The sequence below is a fragment of the Protopterus annectens genome, chromosome 11.part0, assembly GCF_019279795.1.
Source record: "Protopterus annectens isolate FY-2018-M chromosome 11.part0, PAN1.0, whole genome shotgun sequence".
In the NCBI taxonomy this organism is placed as follows: domain Eukaryota; kingdom Metazoa; phylum Chordata; order Ceratodontiformes; family Protopteridae; genus Protopterus; species Protopterus annectens.
Window position 1 is genome coordinate 549,635,394 of NC_056745.1, and position 25,662 is coordinate 549,661,055.

Genomic DNA, 25,662 nt, shown 5'->3' on the forward strand with positions numbered 1-25,662 from the left:
GTGTGTGTGTGTGTGTGTGTGTGTGTGTGTGTGTGTGTGTGTGTCTGTAGGTCTAAGTATTAGGAGGCTGTTCCCACTCAGTGCACTTCCCATTGCCCTACTTCACAAGATCTGCTGTTGTCATTCACCTTGGAAGTACCATTGGACACCTATCAGCCCTATAAGCTCTGTAGCACATGTGATAACTGTGTAACACTATAGTACAAATAACTAGATAGATAAGGGTTCTAATCTCAGTCCAGACAAATGTAAGCGTGTGTGTGAGCATGAATGTGTGTTTGTAGGTGAAACAGTTTTAGGCCATTCCCACCGACAACACTTCCCAGTGCCCTACTTTAGCAGTCCTGCTGATGTCATTCCCCTTAGAAGTACCTTTGCACACCCCCAGCCCTTTAAGCTCCATGGCACGTGCAATAACAGTGTAGTACAAGTAACTAGGTAGGCAGGGGGTCCATTCCCAGTTCTGGCGTATGTGTGTGTGTACAGGTGTGTGTAAGTGTGTATGTTTATAAGATGATATATTTTGAGAACCTTCCCACCCACAACACTTCCCAGTGCCCTACTTTAGCAGTTCTGCTGATGTCATTCCCCTTAGAATGACCTTTGCACAGCCCCAAACCTATAAGCTCTGTGCACATGCAATAACTATGTAATAGCATAGTACAAATAACTAGATAGGCAGGGGTTATATTCCCAGTTCTGGCAAATATGCGTGTGTATGTTTGTAGGCTGAAGTATTTTGAGGACTTTCCTACCCAGTACACATCCCAATGCCCATCTTTAGCAGTCCTGCTGATGTCATTTACCTTAGAAGCACCTATGGGCACTTGTCAGCCCTATAAGCTCTGTAGTGCATGCAATAACTGCGTAACACTATAGTACAAATAACTAGATAGGCAGGGGTTCTAATCTGAAGTCTGACAAATGTGTGTGTGTGTGTGTGTGTGTGTGTGTGTGTGTGTGTGTGTGTGTGTGTGTGTGTGTGTGTGTGTGTCTAAGTGTATGTGCAAGAGTTTGTACATTTGTAGGATGAAGTACTTTGAGGAGTTTCCCACCCAGTTCCCTACTTTAGCAGTCTGGTTGATGTCATTCACCTTAGAAGTATCTCTGGGCACTTTTCAGCCCTGTAAGCTCTGTAGCATGTATGATAACTGCGTAACACTATAGTACAAATTACTAGATAGGCAGGGGTTCTATTCTCAGGTCTGGCAAATGTGTGTGTGTATAAGTGTATGTACAAGAGTTTGTAAGTGTGTACATTTGTAGGATCAAACATTTTGAGGACTTTCCCATCCACAAATCCACAACACTTCCCAATGCCCTACATTAACAATCCTGCTGATGTCATTGCCCTTAGAAGTACCTTTGGACAGCACTCAGACCTATAAGCTTCATGGCGCATGTAATAACTAAGTAACAGTATAGTACAGATAACTAGGTAGGCAGGGGTTCTACACTCAGTTGTGGAAAGTGTGTGTGTGTGTGTGTGTGTGTGTGTGTGTGTGTGTGTGTGTGTGTGTGTGTGTGTGTGTGTGTGTGTTTGTAGAGTAATGTATTTGTATGCCCTTCACACCCAGTACATTTCCCATTGCCATACTTTACAAGAGCTCTTGCAGTCACCTTAGACATACCTTGTGACACTGTGAAATCCTATAAGCTCTGTGACATGTGTGATAACTGTGGCAACACTGTAGTATACATAACAAGATAGGTAGGGGTTCTAATCTCAATACTGGCAACTGTGACATGGTGTGTGTGTGTGTGTGTGTGTGTGTGTGTGTGTGTGTGTGTGTGTGTGTGTGTGTGTGTGTGTGTGTGTGTGTGTGACTGACTCACATCAGTGAGTGTGTGTGTTTGGGTGAGACTCATATTCTCTGGGGGTGTGGGTTATACCATTTTGAGGCATGTACCACCCAGTACATGTCCCATTTTCCTACTTTACAAGGCCTGCTGATGTCATTTCCCCTAGCTGTACCTGCAAACGCTTGTCAGCTCTCTAAGCTCTGTGGCATGTGCATTGACTGTATAATACTATAGTGGAACTAGATAGGTAGGGGTTCTAATCTTAATACCAACAACTATAGTAGCATGTGAAGCTTATCCCCTGTGGCTGTTGTGTGTGTAGGTTATACCATTTTAAGTCTTGTTGACCTCCTACCCATGACATTACTTTAAAGACCCTGTTAATGGCATCTGCCTCACATGCACCATGTAACACTATACAGCCCATACCAGTCATCTGTACAGATGTACATAGGATATCCACATGTTTGCAACCTATATGTGGTCTGTGTTCCCTGACAATGAGCTTTCCTGTGATATCATTGCCAGATATGTCACAGTTACCATACTGACACACATGCCAGCATCAGACAAAATACCTGACTGACACATCATGCTGATACAAAGTTTGTCACACTATCACTTGTGCAGGTATGTAGGAGCAGTAGACAAGACCAATCGCTATGTTTAGTGGGTTATCTCACCATCCATGAAGGCATTTGCAAGATTACCTGTTGTAAGAGGTTGTGTGTTATGTCCCAGGTATATAATGTATTTGGAGCATGGCATGTATACACAGCACTGTAGTACATACAACTGGATAGATAGGGTTACTAATATGTCTGTTGGCAACTGTGTATGTGTTTCTGTATGCACTGTCCTTGTGGCTGTCTTCAGTGTGTGCATGTGATAGCTATACCATTTTGTGTGCCTCTTCCACCCTGTGAACTTCCCCATTGCCAACCTAGTGTCACCCCATACAGATGTCATCCACTTTACAAGCACAGTTACACAGTTTCTAACATCAAGCTACTGTGGTGCAATGGTCATATCACTGTGTATTGTACATTAATAGATGGGTAGGTCATCTACTCTGTCACCTCCATGTGCATGTGTGTCTCAATGCATGTCCCCATGCAGTGGTGTGTGTGTGTGTGTGTGTGTGTGTGTGTGTGTGTGTGTGTGTGTGTGTGTGTGTGTGTGTGTGTGTGTGTGAGAGAGAGAGAGAGAGATGGCTCTAACATGTTAAGGGCCTCTGAAACCACCATTGCCAATCCTAACAGTCCCTGCAATTGTCACCCACTTCAACAGTAGTGGCAGATACTGCCACACTACAGTACTGCTGTGCGGTCTGTGTTATGTATCTAGCACTATCATTCATAAGACTGTGCAGGTAGGGGCTGTGCTCAGCCCTTCATTAGCTGCCCCATATACAGGACTATGACTCTGTGTGCACTACCAGCACAAGAGGCCAGACATGCATATGAGATAGCAGACACTCATCCTGGTGATTGTCAGGTTAGACTAACACATGCTGACTTGTGTCAGGAATACATACCCCAAACCTGTCATACACAGTACCAGGCAAACCCTCATCAACAGCATGATGGTCAAGTGGATGTGACAGAAATTGCAGGGGCAACAGGTACTGATAGCTGAATCTGTTTCAGTGAATGTAATGGCTAAGCAGGTGAGGGACCTAGTGCCAGTACTCAAGTAACTTCCTCTGTATGTGTGAGCCTGTGGTCCTACAGAACACACAGGTGACATGTATGGAGGCTAGCTGGCTGTGTCAAGGGTATGTATGCAAGGTCACACTGTCTGCCACAATTGTCCCTCACACACTGTTGCATGTAAACACACCTGGTAAACATGCACATGTACAGCTGTACCTCTGCTATGAAAAGGTCAATGTGTTTCCACTCTGCCTAGCTCATCATTGCTACTGTCAGCAGGCCCACAGCCTGCAGAGACACAGACACCTGGAACACAACCAGAGTACAGTACGTGACACTACAGTCAGTCAGCAGTGCTAACAGCAATAGTGCATTATGGCTAACAAGGTACATACACCTCGATGTGTACCCATAACTACTGCCAGCAGACAGCAACTTACACAGCATGACATCACCACACTGTACCATAGTTACCCTGTGCATCAGACCTATGTGAGCATGTCCATGCATCGATGGTATGGATAACAGGGTTGTGGCACACGTATCATCACATGCCCACAGTGTGGTGTTGGATTGCCAGAGGCCTAAGTTGGGCCATATGGCTGACATTTTGTGTGTGTGTGTGTGTGTGTGTGTGTGTGTGTGTGTGTGTGTGTGTGTGTGTGTGTGTGTGTTTGGAGGGGTAATGTTCAACTGGGCCATGCAGAGGAGCTATGCATGTCTGGTGGTGACTGTCCTGGGATAGGGATGTGTGAGTGTTTGCAGGCCAGCAAGCAATGTGATGGCTGACACAGGGCTATGTTGGACAGCTGTGGACTATACATGACAGAATGTTACACCGTCTCCTGGTAGGGATACGGTAACTGGTTCTGCTAGGAGTATCACTGGCACCACCAGGCCCAAGGACAGATGCTGTACTACTCTGTAATGGTGACTGCTGTCTGCTGGACTCGAGGCCCTGATGGGACTGACCAGGACAACATGCCTATGGCCTGCTCTGGTGTGGTGTGGACAGCACCCTCCCTTTAGTAGTGATGTTGGTACTGCCACTACAGGACTGTGAATGTGCACGGCCATGTGGGCTCACAGCTGATCATGTCGCTGACCTATGTCCACCTGGCTGATACCCTAATCCCACCACATGCTCAAGCGCAGACATTACACAGTCGAGCAGTGACAATGTCTCACCCCACTGTCTATCCACAATATTGGCAAGATGACGTATGACATTACAGCAGTGGAAGTCGTCATGCATGACAAGGAGCATTGCATTCATGACCCTGAGCATCTGTCTGGTGTTGCAGTCAATACATGCCTGTGCCTTCATGATGGACCATAACATGCATCTGGTGACACCTGCCATGGCAATTGTGACAGGGTCTTGATGGGCAGCAGTCCTCTGCTGAGCACCCTTGTCCATCTGCCTGTGTGTGACCTCTTCTGCTCTCTGCCTATGGCTGGTGTCTACACTCACAATCACCATACTCAACACATTAGCCTGCTCCATGCCACCACCCTTAACCTGTCCATTATCCATGGCTGCTGGAGACTGGGTATGTGTAGGCATACTGACTGCGTGCGGGGACATGGTGGGTGAAAGTGGGATACCAAACAATGGTACGGCTGCAGGCACCAACAACCCCACCTGTGCCTCACTATGACCACCATCATTGTGGGAGCCCACTAAGACACTGACATCAGGTTGTGAAGGGGAGGGACACCAACCCCTGTGTTCATCTGCGAGGGAAACACAACATATGTAAATTAATACCCTGCAATATAATGTTTGCTGCTATACACTCACACACACACATGCATGCACACACAACACACACTCCTGGTACAGTCTGGCACAGCTGTGACACGTATGGGCACTTCAGGGTAGACCTTATGGTAGTTCTGCCTACCACAATCCATCGCTTTCATTGCTACTGTCAGGCCCACAACAAAGGGTGACAAATCCTACTGTGTGATGGGCCTAGTAGCAGAATGGTAAATGTTGCCAAGACCAGGGCTATTGGCATGAGCTATACCATTTCACCAAGTGCATATGCACGTACTGTAAGAGTTGACTTACTGGTATACAGACCAACAGACCACACACAATGACAAGGTGTAAGGATATGTGATTATAACTGATGAGTGTACAAGACTATACACTATCACTGCAGTACATACACAGTTCAGACTCACAGGGATTAATTTCAGACACCATTGCAGGGCAGTCTGCAATACATACAGGGAACATATAAAGTACTAGGTGCATAGCCTCATAAAATGATACCAGGCTATTGGCCTGATGCCATCATAATCCTGGCCCAGACTTTTGCCCATGCCCCTTCAAAGCCAGCATCTGTTTCCCGTGTCCATCTGGGACACATGCGGGATCCCAGGGGTGTCTCATCCATTTCCCATGCAGTCATTCAGCTTCTTCTTCAAGAGGGCTATACACGTACTCTGCTAGACATGGGGAGGGAGTGTATTTTACTGACAGTGCATTGTGTGGGACACTGCACTATCCCGCCAACAAGTATTATACATGTCACAGACCAGGTGAGGACCTTGCCTGCGTGATGCATGAGTGCAATCTGTCTTACAGATATGCAGAAATGCCATCAAGGCTGGTTTGGACATGGTCTTGTATGCCAGACACAGATCACCTATGATCAGTCTGTATGAGACTGAGTACAGGGACAGGGCTTTCAGCCTACCTGTATAGGATAGGTGTTGCAGACCCTGGAATTGCCTGATCAGGAACCTCTGTGGTGTCTGCAACTGCTGCATTTGCTTGGCAAGGTACATGCCAAAGGAGCCATTGTACTTAATAATGCATCTGATAAGGGTGGAGTACAGGTATGTTGTGGCCTCCTGGTTCCTGGATGACATACCTGTATTTGTGAGGTGGGCCATATAGACAGCCTCCCGTACAATGGTACCCACATGGTGGGAAACTGTCAGGTTGCTACCAGCCTTAGCCCACACGTCACTTCACACCTGATTGCATGTTCAGTACATAATAATTGTCATAATTGGTGTGGATGACATCTGCCACAGCAGGGAGAATGATGCCTCTCTTGGCATTCAGTTTGCGGAAATACTCTTGCACCAGTCATTAATTGGGTGAGGGCCTCTTGGGGGATGCTCACATCAGTAGGGGAATGTAAGACAGTGGCCAGCTTGCAAGCATCTGTACACCTGGTCAGCCACAGACCACTGGTTTTGTCCTGTACCTCAGATACGTATATCTGAAATAGGAGAGGCCCCCAGACTGATCCTTGGGGTACACGGCTTTGGACGACTGTACTACTAGAGGTGGGTTCCACTACTTTGACCGAGTGGGTACTGTCATTGGGACAGTTAGCTACCCATCTGGTAACATACAGGTTGGTGCCTAGCTGTTTAGGCATATGTATCCTGGACACCTGGGGATTATTGTGAGAGAATTTGGCTAGGTGAAGATAGGCATTATTCACCATCTTCCCCTCATCCTTGTGTTTGTTGACCACTTTAGAGAGGTCATCCAGGTTTAACCGGCCTGATCTCCATTTGACAATACCATGCTGTGTGGGCTCAGGCATTTCGATGTTGCCGATTTCCCTGTCCATAATGTCCTTGATATTGCCTTCCATGCCCTTGCAGAGCAGGCTAGTTAGGCTGATGTCCATATGATTGGCTGGGTCGATGGATTGTTCCGCCTTTGTGTATAGGGATGACAGTGACCATCCTCTGTGCAGATGGGATGACACCAGTGCTCAGGCTGTGTTTGGCTACAATTTGGAATGGATCTGAGAACCCATGCCTGTGTTCATGTAGGATGCAGCCAGGGATGGTATCAAGCCTGCAGAGACTTCTGTGTGTTGCCTTTGAGAGGGCATTATGGACCTGCTTCCAGATGATGAGGGGAGGGGGGCAGGTGCTGTGCATGCACATGTGTACCAATGGGGGGACAGGGGGGTGATGTTTACACTTCATTTGTCTGCAGCCGGTTGCCTATATTTATGCCGTATGTCTATGTGGTGTTATTGACCACCACTACAGAGCAGATTTCTGTGTTGCCTCTGGGAATGCAGACACGTGTGGAAGGCCTAGTGATTGGCCTTGGTGGATGTGTTCAGTTTGCACTCAAAGATAGCCTTAGGGTAATTAACCTGTGACCTTATTTGCTTGTGCAGACCAAGGTGACATTGCTTTCAATAAGGCACATGTTCCTTCTTGGCCCTGTCCAGCAATTATTTCTACCTATTATGGTATTTGTGTATTGCTGCTGTCCACTGCAGAAGTTTACCCTACTTTGAGAGAGATGATGTTGTCCTGTCAGGTATTGTGTGGGCCTGGACACTACTGCTAGTTCCATCTGATGGAATGTTGGCTGTAAAGCTACTTCTACCTGCTCTAAGTAGATTTATAGTCATTTGTGTTTGACATTGACAAGGGGGAGCAGGGGAGATGGTGACCTGAACAGTGATGGCTATGTGGTCAGATCTTACCAAGGAGGGTGATACTGTAGGAGTGCTACAGTGGCTACTCATGTTGTTTAGGACCAGGTACAGGTTATTTCCACCTGTCGTAGGAGTGTTGACCTGCTGAGCCACTGCATTGCCATTGACAACACAGAGGAATCTCTGTGCATTCATATTCAGGTGGTATAGGTCATGCACACTATGGTTGGGTGGTTGAAGTTACCCAGGAGCAGGGTAGAAGATTGAATCCTGACAGATTCCAGCAAATCTCAATAGGTGTGGCAGGTGCCCATAGTCATGGTTGGAGGTCTGTAACTAGCTATGATTTACTTAGGTGTTTTGTCAACTGTTAAATGTACTTGGGATGTCTCTTGCATGTCATGCTGTTTGGCCAGCCTAGAGGTGTGTATGTGTATGTTATGTTCAACATTCCACCTCCTGTGGCATTGCAGCCCTCCATTTAGGGTCCAAACGTATGATGGGATGAGTAACCTGGCAAGGTTGGTGTGTTCTCCACAGCTACAAAGCAGGTGTCAGTGACTGCACAAATGTTGTCATCCTACAGGACAAGGTATGCCTGAGTTGACAGGGGTTTCATGCTAAGACAACTAGCTCCTGTTAGACCAAGACATCTGCAGAAGGGCACACATCACTGGTGGGCAAAGGCCAGAAAATAATGTCACTTTATGAATCTAGCTGAAACGTAGTTGCCAGCAAAGAGGGTGTGGCATTCACAGGTCTACTCCACAGGATATGGCTTCTGACAAACAAATGTATGCTATTATGTTATGACTTCAGTCTTTAATGGGTTGCCAGTGATGTGCCAAACAATACACAACTCTATGCGGCATTGACTACAAATATGAAGCAAACATGGTCAGTCTGCAAAACTCTGGACAGTTGTCAGGTATGGGCTCAGTATATAACTTACAGTTCAACACACACTTATGCGCCTGTTGTGTACTATGCACATACCCTATATAAATCTCTTGCATTTGTAGGACAAGCATATGTATCATAGTAGCATTCACAGGTGACATATGAATGTGTACAACATCCCAGGTAGCTGGCCTAGCAGTGTCACACTCAGTATTGCACAACAGACACTCCAGTAGTAGTCATACATGAGCTGACCTTTGTTGGGGTGACTCAGGGCCAGAGATGTAATCCATGTCAGTGCAGACAGGGCAAGCAGGAATGGCCATAGGTGCCGGACAGCAGCATGTGAGTCCAGCAGGTCTTGTTGCAACCTAGCATTTAATGTCCTATTTGACATTGTTGCATCCCCCCTTCTGATTGACATACCTGTTATAGTGCTGAAGAGTTTCCTCAGAATACTGCAAATGGTTAGGTTTGTGTAGTCGCAGTCTGTCTTTTTGTAGATGGGTTTTGACCTGTGTTGCATAGGCAGCAGCTTATCTTTTGTAGGTAATGCTCATGAGTAGGTGATGGCCTGTGCACCAATCGGTGTCTCCCACTTGCTACTTGCATCCAGAGTAGCTGTGTTTTCCATTAGCCAATGCCATAGCAAAACAGTGCTATAATTAAGCCCTTCATGTGGGGCCTTGCCCCTTTTCCTTGCCTTTGTGGAGAACATTATGGAGATGTGGGGGCTACAGTTTCACAGACAGTAGGTGGAAATACCTCACAGGACAAGACATGTGGAGATGGCCCAACAACATGGGAGACAAAGCTCCAGAATTGGGTACAGGTTGTGAGTGAGTATTGCTGTTATACACATAGAGGATTGCTAGATTAACAGGGTTTGTCTGGACATGCATTCTCTGCGTGACTTGACATCTGATAGTGATATGTCTCTGACACACCTCTCAATTGTCCAGATGTCCACAGACTGCCCAGAGGTCTGCCTGTTATGTTTGATCTGTTCCTCATACAACTTCTGTTTTTGTGAAAACAGTAGGATAATGTGAGGATTGTAGTCAGTATATTTTGACATCCATTAGTGTTTCAGACATCATATCCTTCAGGAATGTTATGTTACAACAAACCCTACAATACCAGCAACTGTTTCAGTTTGTAACACCATTATATGAGATATGTCCCTCTTTCCGGGCCCCTGTCCCCCAAGTATGTCATGTGTTTGTGTAGTTGTCTTGCAGTAAGAGGCACAGAGGTATGGTATGTCATTATTTAGTGACTGTGCTCCTGGTATCATCACAGTGACTTAATAGACTTCCAGAAGTGGTATGCAGCATTGGCCATAAATATGGTCACACACCCTGGACATTGTGTGGATATCTGTACAGTTGAGAGTTATGTATGTCTGGCCATTGTTAACAGACTGCCAAGATTGTGTAGCAGTGTTGTGTGCAAATGTCTGTTGGGCTGAGTAGGGAGAATAGCAGATGTGAGTGTCATAGCTCCTTTTCTATCTGACTGTGCATGCTGCTACAGTTGCTGGAGGTTTATTAGGTGTATATGTTTGTAGGTGCAGACTGGGAAATGTCCTGAATACCTCAGGATTCCCAGTAGACTGTAAGTTGGGCCAGTATATGTTGGTGTAGTGCGTGACTGGCAATCAGGATATGTTTGTTCAAACAGTCAATGTTTTTCATATTTCACTGTTGCAGTCATCACCTGTGGGTTATCCTTGCTGTGGTTGCCCTCAGCTGGCATGAATCAGTGATTTTCTGGGTCAGCTGCTTATTCTGTTCTGTTACATGTCCACATCATGTCTAGACACTGTCCAGATGTGTGGCTCATATGTTTTGTCTGTTCCCCATAACAGTTGTGGGTTTCTGAGAAATCAGTGGGATGATGTGAGCAGTGACATCAGTAAATAATGACTTACATTTGTGTTTCAGACCTGGAATCTATCAGAAATTATATGTTAAATAAAACCATGCTACTCTAGCAGATTTCCACACGTATAACAGCCATATTTTAAATATGTCACTATTGCTTGCCCTTTATCTCCCCACTTTGTCAGGCTTTTCGCAGATGCCATGCAGTAAGAGGCTGTTTTTTTATATATGTATATATATATATAATGTGTGTGTGTCTGTGTGTCTGTGTGCATGTGTGTGTGTGTGTGTGTGTGTGTGTGTGTGTGTGTGTGTGTGTGTGTATATGTATGTATATATATATATATATATATATATATATATATATATATATATATATATTTGTATTTATATATACATGTATATATCAGCGGTGGTGGTGCTGTGGTAGCGTTGTCACCTCTGAGTAAGACGCTGTCCGGTTCAGCTCTCAGCTAGAGCGTCTTCTGCGTGGAGACATGCGTGAATGGGCGTTCCTTTGTTGAAGGTTGTGCATCAGGGCTGGCAACTCGGTACGTAAAAATCAACTGCCAATCATTAGCAGACCGGAGTTCCACTGTGGCGACCCCTAACTGGGAAAAGCCGAAAGACCCAACATATACAACAGTATTACAGATATATATTTTCCCCTTATGTGAAATGAATGTAGAGCATGATATGTTTGTAAAAACATTCCAAATTCCTACAGCTCAGATGTTGTAGAGGAACATTGCTGTGACTGTAGCGCACAGGGTCCTGGGTTCAAGACTTGGGAGTGATGACTTTTTTCATTAATGTTAAATGACCAGACTGCATGACATGTTTGTAAAAGCATTACAAATTCCTGCAACTTAGATGGTGTAGTGGTACGTTGCTGTGATTGTAGTGCACAGCATCCTGGCAGAAGAAGGGCTGATGGAGACAGAGTGGTTAAGGCACTTTTAAGCAGTTGTAAGGGGGTTTGCATGGTTTTGTGCAGAGCTAAGCATTGCTAAGAGACGTTTAAGACCTCTTAGCTTCACTTAGCACTGCTTACTCCCATGCTAATTTTAATTAAAGAAAAGAAAAAAGGGTGATAGGAAAGTGGTGAAATGGGGGCAAGCAGGGGTTAAAACATTAGGAAAACCAGCTAGGGATGTGCCGGACAGGTGTAGGAAAGGACTATAGCTCTACATTTCTTCTGCAGCAACAGCTGTGAATAATGTGTAGAATTTGGAATTTACAGTCTCACACCTCATAGGAATGGATGTTGGCGACAGACATTTGAAGAATAATTTGTGGGTAGATTGATTAATTACGTTGTACATGGGGGTGAAATGTAGAGCTATGTATGGGGCAATGATTTTTTGTAGGACAGATGCCCTTTTATTTTTTTAGGTGAGAGTGAGATGTTGGGGAAATGCTGTAGGTATCTTTGGGGAGGTAGGTTGGGTAGGATAGATAGCATTTGCAGACAGACAAGACACACAAGACAGCAGACAGGGGCAGTATATGACACATGAGGGAGATAAACACCTTGGATGGGAATCAGAGGCCCATGAGCCCCCAAATGGATACAGTGGGACTGAAGTCCCCACCCATGGGCAATCACCACTGCACCTTCATGACTATGAAGGTGGCTATGCTGGGGGCTGGACAAGAGGGGCGGCCTGCCCCTTGAGGTGTGCCAGGTGGCCCTCCATCTGATACAGCTGCCCACCTAACTCAGAGCGGATGACGCTGCGCACCATACTCCGGAATTGTCAGTGGGTGATGGGCTCCTATCCACGCCCATGCCTGGGGGGGATGGGCTCCGTCCCCTGAGGCAGTTCCACCCAAAGCTGGTGCAGAAGCAGTGGAGGAGGATGCTTTGGGTTGAGTCCCAGACATCCTGGGACCCAGTGCCACAGCCAGATCGGGTGGGACAGGCGGATCCGCCAGGGTCGGCCTTCCCAAACGTGCTATGGTGTTGTGGTTTTTCCAGATATATTGGTTAGTCATGAACAACACATTTCAAATTTAGTTATAACAGCATGTGTGGGTGTTCCCATTAACCCAAACCAACAGATTTGAAACAGTTGCATAGCAAACAGAACACATGCATAAATGGAAGAACAGTAAGCATTTTAACAGCATGCAAGTAACATTGACGGTAACAGGCCACCAATGATGGTATTTGAATAAGCTATATTAATTTGCAGCTAATGAAATGTATGAACAATAATAGAACACACGTCCCAACAATAGGTTTTGTGAATAATGTAGCCGTGGTATATGAATAATAATTATTGATGCAGATGACAGGTGGGGGGAGTGAATAAAAAGTCCATTAACAACTATATCAGCGTCTATTTTTTACAGCAGTACTGCTCAATACTCTACAGGTCTGCCCTCAGATTACATCTACCTATGGCCCATAGCTTCTGTGGCACATACATGCCTGTTAGACTGTCAACATGTAATGGTATGGGACAGACTGGGTACACTGTGGCTACTTTACTGGAGGGGGCTTGTACATGTCAAGGTTACATACTCGATAAAGAAGGGGTACCCTGCAATGATCTTGTGTAAGTCTGCTACTAGCAGAGTTCACCTGGATTCCTATCTGTGTCCAAGGTGATTGGCAGTGGTGACCACTAGCCATGACAGCGTGACACTTGAGAGATGTGTATCAGGAAGAGAGCATGGTGTATGTACCTATCCTGCTGACATTTGCAGGCATATGGGGTTGGACAGTGGAAGAGTTTACACGGCATGTTATTATACCCTTCATATAGCTGCTACACACATTTCTTTACCTGTAAGACCTGTGGGGGTAATATCTGTTAACACCTTCTGAATGTTGCTACAAATATTCAGGTGCATTATTATACCCTTCCTACAGCTACTATACACATTTCTTTACCTGTAAGAGCTGTGGAGAAAATATCTGCTAACACTTTCTGACTGTTGCTACAAATATTCAGGGCTTCTATTGTTTAGATATGCACACATCTCAGTGCCACTCCCTGGATTTGAACCATGTCTGGGTGTGCTAAAATGAACATCAATGCTGTTTTCCGGCATACTGAGCTACTTAGGAACTGCTGTTTCTTGTTCGACTGATTACTGACTAATACTCTCTGGGTTGGACAGTCTGACCTTGTAATCCTGATATTCATGCATGGCAGATAGTTATTGTACTGTGTATTACTCCTTTGAAATGATATAATCTGGAAGGCAAAGGTTAACACAAGACTGCAATGCATACTAGCTGTTTCCCAGAACAGTCTCAGTTATTTCATGCTGTCAACCCTATATTTGCTGTAAAGAACCTGTACACATTCTATTTCTACAACATACCAGAGTAAACACAACAGTTTGTTGTATATTTTATTACAGTGAAATGACACTTTTATTAATGGATGTCCTGTGGATAAGTATTAGTGTGATAAATGTGTTTTATTCATTAGACACAGTATACAATCTAACTAGTGGCAGTAAACCATGTACTCCTTCTACTTTATGGCACTATATACTGCAAGATAGACATGCACTCACCATCCTGTCTGTGCATTCTTGTCAGTCTGTCGGCATGGGCCTTGATGTTCATAGCCCTCTCTTCTGCAGTAGTAGGGGTGAGAAACAAACATTATGCAGACCAATCTATCATATACTCAGGCTAGACTTTGGTACAGCTCTATCTGGGATACTTACAAACTGCTGGAGCATGCCTGTCCCGAGCATCTTGGATCCATTGGGCCAAGAGCTCCCCCTTCCTACACTTTAGGTCAGCATAATGATGCCATACCTGCTCACCAGTTTGGGGGATTCCAGTGGCACTGGTGAGGTCACATGCCAGACGGTCCTAGGCCTTCACTTTCTAGTGAGAGCACTGGTACTGGCCCTGCAGCTGTCTGTTGTCATATTGTTCTATGAGGAGTCCAGCCATGACCCTGGACTCCAGGATGCCCAAGTGCCTTACCCAAAAGCACGCTCCCTCTCCAATGCCAGACATGTTCCTGCAGAGATCAAACCAAACAGGTTATGGCTGCATTCCCACCTGTACGGTTTAAATATGGCTATATTCCCGCCCTTTGCTGTCATTGGATCATTTCAAAAATGCTGACTACAGTTTAGCAGCACACAAACCCGCTAAGCTGTGTTGAATAGTGCTTAATGGGTAATTGCTGAGCATTGTTTAACAGTGTGAAAAATCCACTTAGCTGAGCGGACTGCTGCTTAGCATTCACATTTAAGCAATGCTTACACTGACTCTGCATAGCTGAGCACTGCTAACCATTGCTCACTTTTCATTTTAATAAAATATCAGGATAATGACTTAATTAATCATTACTGACCTATTAGTAAGTGTATATGATTTACTTTACATGACATCCATCTATGTGCTTTCATTACATTACCATGGGGTATGACTATACTGTAAGGGACACTTGTGTATACATTGGGTGATTTCACATGTTATATGCACTCACAATTACATTTTAGACCAGCTACACTACCCTGGTCGACAAATATCAATTACTGCATAATTTAAAATTAAAATAATGCTTGTAAACCTGCTTTCCCATGTAAAAATAAAGTGCTTGTCTTGGTACTCGAACTGTGAACACCTGCATGCAAAGCTGGGACTCTAACCACTATGCTGTCTCGGCATGAGGATTTCTGCTGTATATTTTCATTTATCTCCTATGGTATGTTTAAGCAATGCTGAGCAGAGGGCCATAACGTGCACACCTGCTCAGCTACGCTTAAACATACCTTAGAATGGAAAAAAAAAATTCATAAACCAACTTTATTTACATAAACCACCTTTATTTACATGTATCTGTACTCCTTGTCAGTCACAGTACGGAAATTGTAAAGGGACATATAGGGACAGATTTTAATTTATTTATTTTATTTATTTATTTATTTGCAGTTGGTTTACCAGGATAGTCCATTGGGCCAAAAGAATCCGTTTTCAATGGAGTCCTGGGGAGAAAAGCTCCACTATAGACAAAATTAGGTACATACAATAACTACTAGATAATTATACAGAGTAGAGATAACAATTAATACATACAGGCTTAAATTTGAGAAACATTCGAAAATGGGCAGAAAAGCTGCGATATAGGCAAAATTAGGTACATGTTGTGACTGCAAGACAGTTATACAGAGTAGAGATAAAACATTAGTACATTTAGGCATAAATTTGAGAAACATTCAAAAATAAACAGTATTGAGATATGCCATCAGAGAAGTTATTGAAGAGGAAACACAGAATGTCTTTATTAAATAACTATAGTGAGGGAACATAAGCTTTGATAGGATAAGGGTGAGGGGAATGGAATGTTATAGATCTATGAGGGGAGGGAGCAAGAACAATCCCATTGGGATCTTAGATATATGTGCAGTGATTTTTGAACATGTATTTGTTAGTGATAGTACGAATGGATGGAGGAAGTGAGTTCCAGAGATGGGCAAGGTTAAAAGATAGTAAGTGTTTGCCTGGGGGATGACATGGTTTGTGTACTTCTAATAGGTTTTGATTGTTAGACCTTAGGACTCTGTTTGGTAGGTGCATTTTGAAGGCAGAAGACAGGGAGGGACAAAGAGAAGGGCTGAAAATGAGCTTATGAGCGAAAGTCAGCTGAATATATGTAAGCTGATTTGGTAATTCAAGCCAATTTAATTTTTGAAGAGAAGAGCAATGGTGGGTAGAGGACCTGTGGCTGTTGGCGAATTTGGCTATTTTGTTATAGCAAGAAGAAAGTTGTCTTTTAGGGAGGCCTGAAGATTAGTCAGTAATGGAGCACCATAGAGAAGGGAGGGATGAGAAAAGAGGAAGCGAGTGTAATTTTGGAGGAGCTTGTAAGGTATTGGTTCTGACGGTAGAGCATGCCTAGTTTTTGATGGTTTTTTATATTTAGTAGTAGATGGGAATTGTAACTAAGTCGATTGTCAATTAGTACACCTAGTAGCTTAGTTTCAGAGACTAGTTCTAGGGGTGTGTTATTTAGGCTGGTAATTGAGAAGGAGTTGGTTTTGAAGGAGGTAGCTTTGGAAGGGGTGAATACCATAAGTTTTGTTTTGGAGGCATTGAGTGCTAGGTGGTTTATTTTCATCCAATGTTCAGTTATTGAAAAGGCTTGCTGAGTAAGTTTTTGGAGCAGTGAGGGGGAGATGGCAGAGCAGGTAATGGTGGAATCATCTGCATATTGGATGATGTTTGCAAAAGGGATAGATTTATGAAAGTCATTGACAAATATATTGAAGAGGAGGGGGCCCAGAATAGATCCTTGGGGAACTCCAGTGGGGTGCTAAGGAATGGGGAAGTAGCCTTCTTCCATATAACTGCTTGGTGTCTATTTGACAGATAGCTAGAAAACCAATTTATGGAAGAGGAAGAGAGGTTAAGTTTTGACAGTTTAGTTAAAAGCAGATTGTGTGAGATGGTGTCAAAGGCCTTGGATAGGTCAAGAAGTAGGGTAGAGACAATGTGGCCAGAATCACGTGCATTATTGACAGTCTCAAGAAAAGATAAGAGGGCAGTCATAGTACTGTGGTTTGGCCTGAATCCATGTTGAGTAGGGGTTAGCAGATTATTATCTAAGAGATGTGGCAAGAGTTGGAGGTGAATACACTTTTCCAGAAGTTTTGAAATGGGGGATAGAATAGCAATAGGACGAAAATTATTAACGTTGCAATTGTTGCCTCCTTTATGAAGGGGGATAATGAATGCTTGCTTCCACAGTTGAGGCACGGTGCATTCTTGGATGGAACGGTTTATTAGAATGCTAATGGGATAGGCAATGGCATCTGCAGCTATGTGTAGGAAATAAGAGGGAATATTATCAGGGGCATTAGTACACGGCTTTAATTTCTGGAGGAGTTTCTTAATAGTGGTAGTAGATACTGGTTTTAAAGTGAATAGAGAGGGAAGTAGAGATGGCGATTTTGAGGAGGGTTCAGTTGGCGGGGAAGTAATAGTAGTGGAGGAGGTGGGAGATGGGCTGTGTGAAGAAGAAATGGGGTTAGGGTTGATTATGGTAGGAGAAGGGGGTGTGTTAGATGACGGGGGGGAGCATGAGAAGGAAGAGGTGAGTTTACTGATAGAATCGATGAAAAGGAGTTAAACTGAACAGCTAAGTCCAAGTCTTGGATGTTTGGGTCTGGGGTTGGGGTGTGTGGTTTGCTGGGGTTGAGGAGGGTGGAAATTCCCTTCCAGAATCTTTGGGGGTTAGTTTTATTATTGTTCTGGAGTGTGAAGAAGTATGTTTGTCTATCAGAGGTTATTAGCTTTTTTACTTTATTTCGAAGGGTTTTATATGCAATATATTTGTCTGGTGTCTTGTTTCTCAGATAGAGTCCCCAGGCTTTGTCTCTAAGTCTCATGGTAGAGAGAGTAGTTTTGGTTAGCCAGGGGGCTGAGTTAGTTTTATTCTTTTGTTCGTAGAGGGGCTTGGGAATCAAGTATTCCTAGAAATGTGGAGTTAAAGTGGGCAACTGCTTCTTCTAGGGCAGTGTTTTCAAATTGTTCCAATTAATTATTTTAGGGAATCAATGAAAATTGAAGGGTTAAAGTTTTGTCATTGCGGGTAGTGATGTAGTTATGGGTGCGATTAGAGATGCAGGGAGTCGGTGGGTGAAAGTGGGCAGGTGATCACCAAGAGGGTCAGGAAGAGTACCGCTGCTTGTAAAATAGTGGGGTGTGACACTAGAACCCAGTCAAGGATGGTGCCACAGGAGGGGTCTTTAGAAGGGTGAGTTGTGGTGTTGATAAGCTGGGAGAAGTTGTATAGATTGATGTTAAGAGGGTTGGTTGGAGACTGGATGGAGGCCCAGTTAATATTGACATCTCCTAGAATTATGGTTTCATTGCTAATATTGTCAGAGAGCCAAGAGAGGATATTTTCAAGTGTTGAAATATTGTCCCCTGGAGGAATGTAGAGGGATGCTAGGCAAATGTGTTTGTGTTTATTAACTTGGAGGAGAGAGAGGAGTAATTCAGCATTGTTAAATGTGGGGGTAGATTTGTTATATGGGGTAACTAGCAAGGAAGAGGAATAAAGGAGGGCAACTCCACCGCCTTTCTTTTGGGTCCTGTCTTTTCTAATGATTGAGTAGCTGGGTGGAGTTATTTCAGAGTCTTTTATGGAGGGCTTTAACCAAGTTTCTGAAATAGATAGTATATCGGGTTTGTTATGTGTGAGCCATGCGTGGAGGGTAGGGACTTTATTCACTATACTTTGTGAGTTTAGAGAAGTAAAGTATATAGGCTTGTGTGGGGAGGAGGAGGAGGAGGGGCCGGGGTTGGGATGGATATCACCAGATAAAAGGCAGGTAATGAGATGGAAGATGGGGTTTGAAAGATAGTTGATTAAAGTCTGAAAATGGTTTGGGTCAGCTGAAATGAGTAAGGGGTGCTTATTTGCTATGGGGAGAGTGTATTTCTGAGGGGAGAGGAGTTTAAAGGAGAAGGTGAGGAGCTGTGATATTGGGTGAAGATGGGGAGAGATGGGAAAGTGTGATTGTGAAAGTGGGGTATTCAGATGGTAGGTAGTGTGGTAAAGTTGTGGATGGTAAGAAATTTCAGGTTGGGTGAGGTGATAAAGGTATGATAGTTTAATAGAAAGTGATAGAAGACATAGGATGGAATAAGGGTGTGTAGGCATGTTGAGAAGGTTACTTAGTATGGAGTGTTGTAGTTGTCTAATATGTATGAAATTGTGCAGGGGATATGAAGGGTTTAGCTAAGATAGTGTAGAAAGAAAGAGATGTGGGAGTAGCTGGATGTATTTAGGATAGGTAGTTGAGTGAGTGTGCTAGAAGTGGGATGTATTGAAATGTAGTGCCTGTGGGAGTGGTTGGAAATTGGATAATAGGCTGATGGGGGCGTGTCAAGGTGGAGGTGGATGATTGGTGTAGGGAAAAAGTGGGTGTGGAAACAAGAGGGATATAGCTAGATGTACTGGGGGCGGGTGAGATTTGGGGGCAGGGTAGGGGAGCGGAGTGAGCCCGAAGGGCGAACGGAGCGGGAAGACACCAGGAGAGGATCAGGAGCCAATCAGTGGAGCAAAGATTACAGGAGAGTAAGTAGTGGCAGGGTAAGTAAGGAACTCTATATGTAATATGGATGGGAAAGTAGGAATGAAGATATTGGCAGAGGAAAAGCAAGAAGTAAGTGAGGGAAAAGTAGTGACAATGGGGAGGGGACGCCCTCTAGTGGTCAATGCAAAGAATGTACTTGGCCTACTAGATAGGTCTAGGGGCTGAGTAAGATACAATAAGGAAGAGGTGGTGAAACCCAGGGAAGAGATGGGAGAGAAGTGGATGGGAGAAAAAGAGAAGTGTCTAGGCTGCTGGCTGACCTGGCAGGGAGATAGCTTGCATAACTAACAAATAAATAGAGTTTGAAGCAGTGGAGGCCCAAGTACTATCACACACACGTACTTTCTTAGTATCCTCTGGGAGACTTTGTTCCAATGTCCAAGTGGGGATTTGAGGCAGCAGAGCAGTATATTGCCTAAGCAAAGTTTATGGATGGAGGTAGGTGACCTTAGTTCATTGAATGTATCCACCCAGGCAAGGTCCCAAGGGAAAAACAGGGCAAAAACAACTGGAGACAGGAGGAAAGATGAGTAAGCGTTAGTGACAGAGTAACAGAGACACACTACAATACTTAAAATTGGTGCTAAGCAGGTAAAATGATATGCTAAAAGTATTATCAAACTGCAATAAAAGAGTAATACTATGTTCAGAATACAACAGACTCAGTTAAACAGGGTTAAAAACATTTCAAAAACATTTAAAGCCTAGCGGAGCTACTTGCAGACAAGTGCATAACTGGTTAAGTCAATGACTAGTACAACTATTTCAAGCAATATGGAAGAGAGTAGTGTCGTCTGGAGATAAAAATTCCCTCCGAAGACACTAAATCAAGTCAGAAAAGCTATAGCTAAATACAAGATGAAACTAAACAGATTTCAACTATTAATACTGCAGAAAGCAGAATAACAATGTGTCCATAGAGCACCATACGATAGCGACTGGCAGGGCAATGAGAAGTTAGCACAGACACGTGCAGTTGGCGTATTACACCAGCGTTTGTTAGGGCTAAAGCGAGGTGCAAAACAGCTACAGAACAGTTCAAGAAGCAACCATGAACAGTTCCCTTTGACTAATTGTCGCACCAATATACACAAACAATGTAGGCATAAAGGCAAACAGAATTGTTGCCGTTACAAACTTAGGAAGTCTAACTGTGGTTTGCTAGCAAATCGTTGGCAATTCACTCGTGGTTTAAGTCAGAACATACTGACAGACATTTGGGTTTCAGACTTCATACCCTTCAGGAAATCCGTACTATTGCAAACCTTTTATTCTATCAGCTTTCCGGGTTTGTCAGTGCAATATATAACAAATGTTCATATTTTTCTGACTTTATCCCCCATTATTTATGGCTTTGTACAGCTTTCTTGCTCTAGGAGATTGAGACGTATGTGAGGCAGGCATCTGGGCATTCTGCAGAAATCTGTACAGTTGACAGCTATGGACGTACGGCACTTTCAGATGGCAGATATTTGTGTTTCAGTCTTCATACCCTGCAAGAAGTCTGTGCTACTGCAAACCTTTTATTCTATCAGCTTTCCGGTTTTGTCAGTACAATATTTAAAGAGCATCTCTAGTTTTCTGCCTTTGACCCCCCCCCCCCCATTATTTATGGCTTTGTACAGCTTTCTTGCTCTAGGAGGTTGAGTAGTATGTGACGCAGGCATCTGGGCATTCTGCAGAAACCTGTACAGTTGACAGCTATGGCCATACTGCACTTTCAGATGGCAGACATTTGTGTTTCAGTCTTCATACTTTGCAGGAAGTCCGTGCTACTGCAAACATTTTATTCTGTCAGCTTTCTGGGTTTGTCAGTGCAGTATTTAAAGAGGGTCCCTATTTTTCTGCCTTTGTCCCGCAATTATTTATGGCTTTGTATAGCTTTCTTGCTCTAGGAGGTTGAGAAATATGTGAGGCAGGCATCTGGGCATTCTGTGGACACCTGTACAGTTGACAGCTAGGGCCGTATGGCACTTTTACAATGCAGGGGGTGTGTGACAGAAGGAAAGTTTGAATAAGGAGGTCAAAGATTAGACTGGCTGCAACCAACTGGCAAAGAGTGTCAGGGGAAGTGTGTGACAGACAAATGCCAAATAAGCTGAAATGTACATGTACAAAACAGTGCTGCAACCAGTTCTGCTCTATGATATGGAAACCTGGGTAGTGAAGGCGGAGCAACTGAGAAAGCTAGGGGTGATGGAAAATAAATGACTGAGATTGGCGATAGGATACATACTGTGGCTGTCAGAGAAATGAGGACATCACAGCACAAGTCCAAGTAGCTCCAACTGCAGTGAAGATCAAAGCAAACAGATTAAAGGAGGTATGGCCATGTGGCAGGAAAGCAGAAGACAATCTGGTGAAGAAGATTTGTGACAGACAGGAAGAAGTTAAGAGGAAATGGGGGTATCCAGCAAATGGATGGATTGTGTTAGATAAAACCTGCAACAATTAGGCATAACTGTCAAAGAAGGTAGGAGAGTAGCATTGATGATGATGATGATTAAGGCTTTGCAGAAGCTCAAAATCCCAGGTGTAAAGAAGACAGGAAGAACTGATCTTAGTTCAATTTACACTGCTGATGTTCTATACTGAATGTTGTGGCTGTGATATATAAAGAATATTCACAAAGGATATTTATCAGTACAAGCTTATTGGATGTGTACTTCAGCTTGCTAAATATGCAAGTGTTATTTGTTTTTTACAATTTATTTTTAACTAGGCTGAAATTTACAACATAAAGTGATCATGCCTAGCTAATCTTGGAGCCAGCTCTCAGAGAAATGACAGCCTAATGTCAGAGCTCAGTACCTTGTTGCCAAATTACTTTCAGTAATATAGCATCTAATACTTAGAAATTAAGTGAACTGAAATCTGACTGAATAGAGAATATGCAGTTAGCATGTGAGCAATAATGAGCTTTTTGAGTAGTGAAACAATACAGCGTTAAAGGCTCCCATGAAGCACAATGCTGACAAGCAATTTACAGCTTAACATAAATGGATATTGCTTTATAGAAAAGCTTAAGCTGCTCACTAACATCATAGGTGCCTTTAAATCTTTTGTTAAGGTCACTGTATATTTCATTTGCTTTAATTCTCTAAATGTAGCACAGTTATTTTAGTAAGTCATAACCTAGAGTAGGAGCTACAAGGTAAAATGATAGTAAAGGCAAATAGAATAGTGATAACTTTGGAACTTTGCATTGTCATGTAATTTTTTGTTCAGTAAATGGTCTTAATAATGACTCACCAGGGTTTTACACAAAGCTCTGTAATAAGTCCAAATATTTGCTACAGGTCAAATCCCTGTCATTTGGGAGTAGGGAGACTTTAATGTTTTGTCAAACAAAAACAACAGCCAGGTAATGAACTAAGCAGTTGTACAGAACCAAAAACCACGTATTGAAGAAACGCAAAGTTCAGCATGGCTCAGGCAAGAATATTTAATAAATAATAACACAGGAGGTAAGCGCTTTCACAATTTACATATCGCTTCATCAGACAAAACAATAATGAAAGACACTCACATTTAAAAAGAGAACCCACCAATCAGATTCAAGAAACATAAAAGCTTCTAACACATTAAGCACAAAACATCACACATATACAAAAAAGCAATGCTTCAAAGCTCGTACACACAGAAAAGGTTTAAGAGAAACTGTATCATTAATACCCGGGGTCTTATGTGCATTAAAGTATAATATCCATTTCAGCTGTAATGCCGCGGTTTTATTTTTAATATCACCTCCCCCCGAATACTGGACCCGATCAATTCCAAAACAAAAAAAACTAAAATCATGTTGTACACCTGCTTGCTGATTATGTTTAGCTAGAGCATTGCTATCTTTTGCATTTCTAATATCTTGGACATGCTCAAGAATATGCTCTCTAAAAGTACCGTTGGTCTTACCAATATAATAAGCTGAACAGCATGTGTAAAAACTAAAATAAACTAAATTTCTTGATGCACAGTCAGCACTAAAAGAAAAATCAATAGAAACATTGAGTGTAGAATGTATAAATTGTGTGCCAGTATAAATATATTTACAGGCACTATAATGTCTACAGGGGTAAGTGCCAGTTCTTTGTGAAATAGCAAGAGAAGAGGCCTTCTGCGTCGTAACATAACTGTCTCTTAAGTGATAAATTGTTCTTAAAAGAGAAGCTAGGTCTCTCAGTTACCAGATTCTTCAAATCTTCACTGGCATACAAGATGTTCCAATTCTTTTTAATAATATCACAAAAAAGACTAACATCATTAGAAAAGGTGAAAGGGAATCTAATGCATCTCTTATCATATGTTACACTATTTGTTGTACATGTTCGTACAGCTTCTAAATAGTAGGGTTTACCCTTACCCTCTCTCTATTTTAAAACCAAGCCTATGCAAGCATCAGTCTCATGCCCTTTATAATCTCGATTCATAAAATCATGTTTAAGGTCATCAAAAGCTGTTTGTAGTTGCACATCATCATTGTGTAATCTCATGACCCTAAGAAATTGTCCTTTCAGGACTTTCTTTGAGACATGTCTGGGATGCATATTATTTTTATGTAAAAATGAGCTCCTTTTAACCTCTTTCTTGTACAGACTGGTCCTTGATAGATCCCATTTCAGTTTTATTAATCTTCACATCTAGGAAATCAATCTGCTGTTTCGAATATTGAAATGAAAACTTCAAAAAAAAGTAGTAGTTGTATGTAAATATTCAATAAATTCTAGTAATAAACCTTATGTACCACTCCATCAAGAAAAATGTCATCCACAAAGCATCTGTACCAGATAACATAGGGGGTAAAAGTTATTATCAGTCAATACTAAATCATTCTCCCACTTAGCTAACTCTAGGTTGGCATAGCTGTTGGCACAAGTAGTGCCCATCGCTACTCCAACCTTTTGTAAATAATACTCATTTCTAAAAAGAAAAACATTATTTTCTAGAATAATCTCAAGCAGACTGCATAAAAGGATAATCTTCTCATTTGCAAGCAGCTTCTCTTCTGTTAAGAATTGTCTAATATTTTTTATACCCCAATCATTAGGGATGCCAAGGTAACAAGATAGTAATCTTCCATAAAATCTAAATCATTTATACCTTTATAAAGATCTTCTAAAAAAGTTTTTGTATCATTTAATACTGTTCCCACCATATTTAGTATGGGATGCAATGACTTTTCAATATAAATAGAAATGGGTTCAGTGACCCACCCTCTGCTCGAAACAGTTGGGCACATGGGTGGGTCAACCAAACTTTTATGGATTTTAGGTAAGCCATAAATTACTGGAATAGTGGGATGTTCAACATTAAAATATTTAAAAAGGTCTTCAGTAATAGTACTTGACATCAACAAATCAAAAATTAAAAAAAGACCCTTCTCAGTTATGGCCTGAACTGTAGTCCTATTAATCGACATAAAGGGCTGCCTATCAGTAAGTAAAACATTCATACATTTAATGTATACATCTTTATCTAATAACACAATTCCACCCCCTTTATCTGCAGGGCAGATTTCGATAAAGGTGGCTTCCCTAAGCTTAGACAATGCTTCGTATTCAGCTGAATTTAAATTATAAACCACAGTTTCCTCCGATTTCTGAAAGCTTTCCTTATCTCACTCTCACACACCCAAGTAAAGGCTTCAACCAAGGGATGCATCTTAGGTATAAACACACTCTGTTTCTTCAAAATATTAACATCAGTCATTGTGTTTGGAAATATTGCTGACAAAGGTAAATGTCTGGCAAAAAGCTTTCAATCAAGTAAAACTTCTACTAATTCTGACCTTCTAGATATGGAATCAGTATATAGTCTGCTGTTTAATCTGCATTTTATCTGCATTTACCATTCTAACTCCCCCCATCCTACCTTCCCACTTCTACTTTTTTC

General features: G+C 42.8%; 1 protein-coding gene across 1 annotated transcript in view; it reads left to right on the forward strand.

Moving 5' to 3' along the window:
• The window catches only part of GRIP1 (glutamate receptor interacting protein 1), a 2,220,015-nt gene that overhangs the window by 1,622,465 nt on the left and 571,888 nt on the right, over nt 1-25,662 (forward strand). The window lies entirely within an intron of this gene.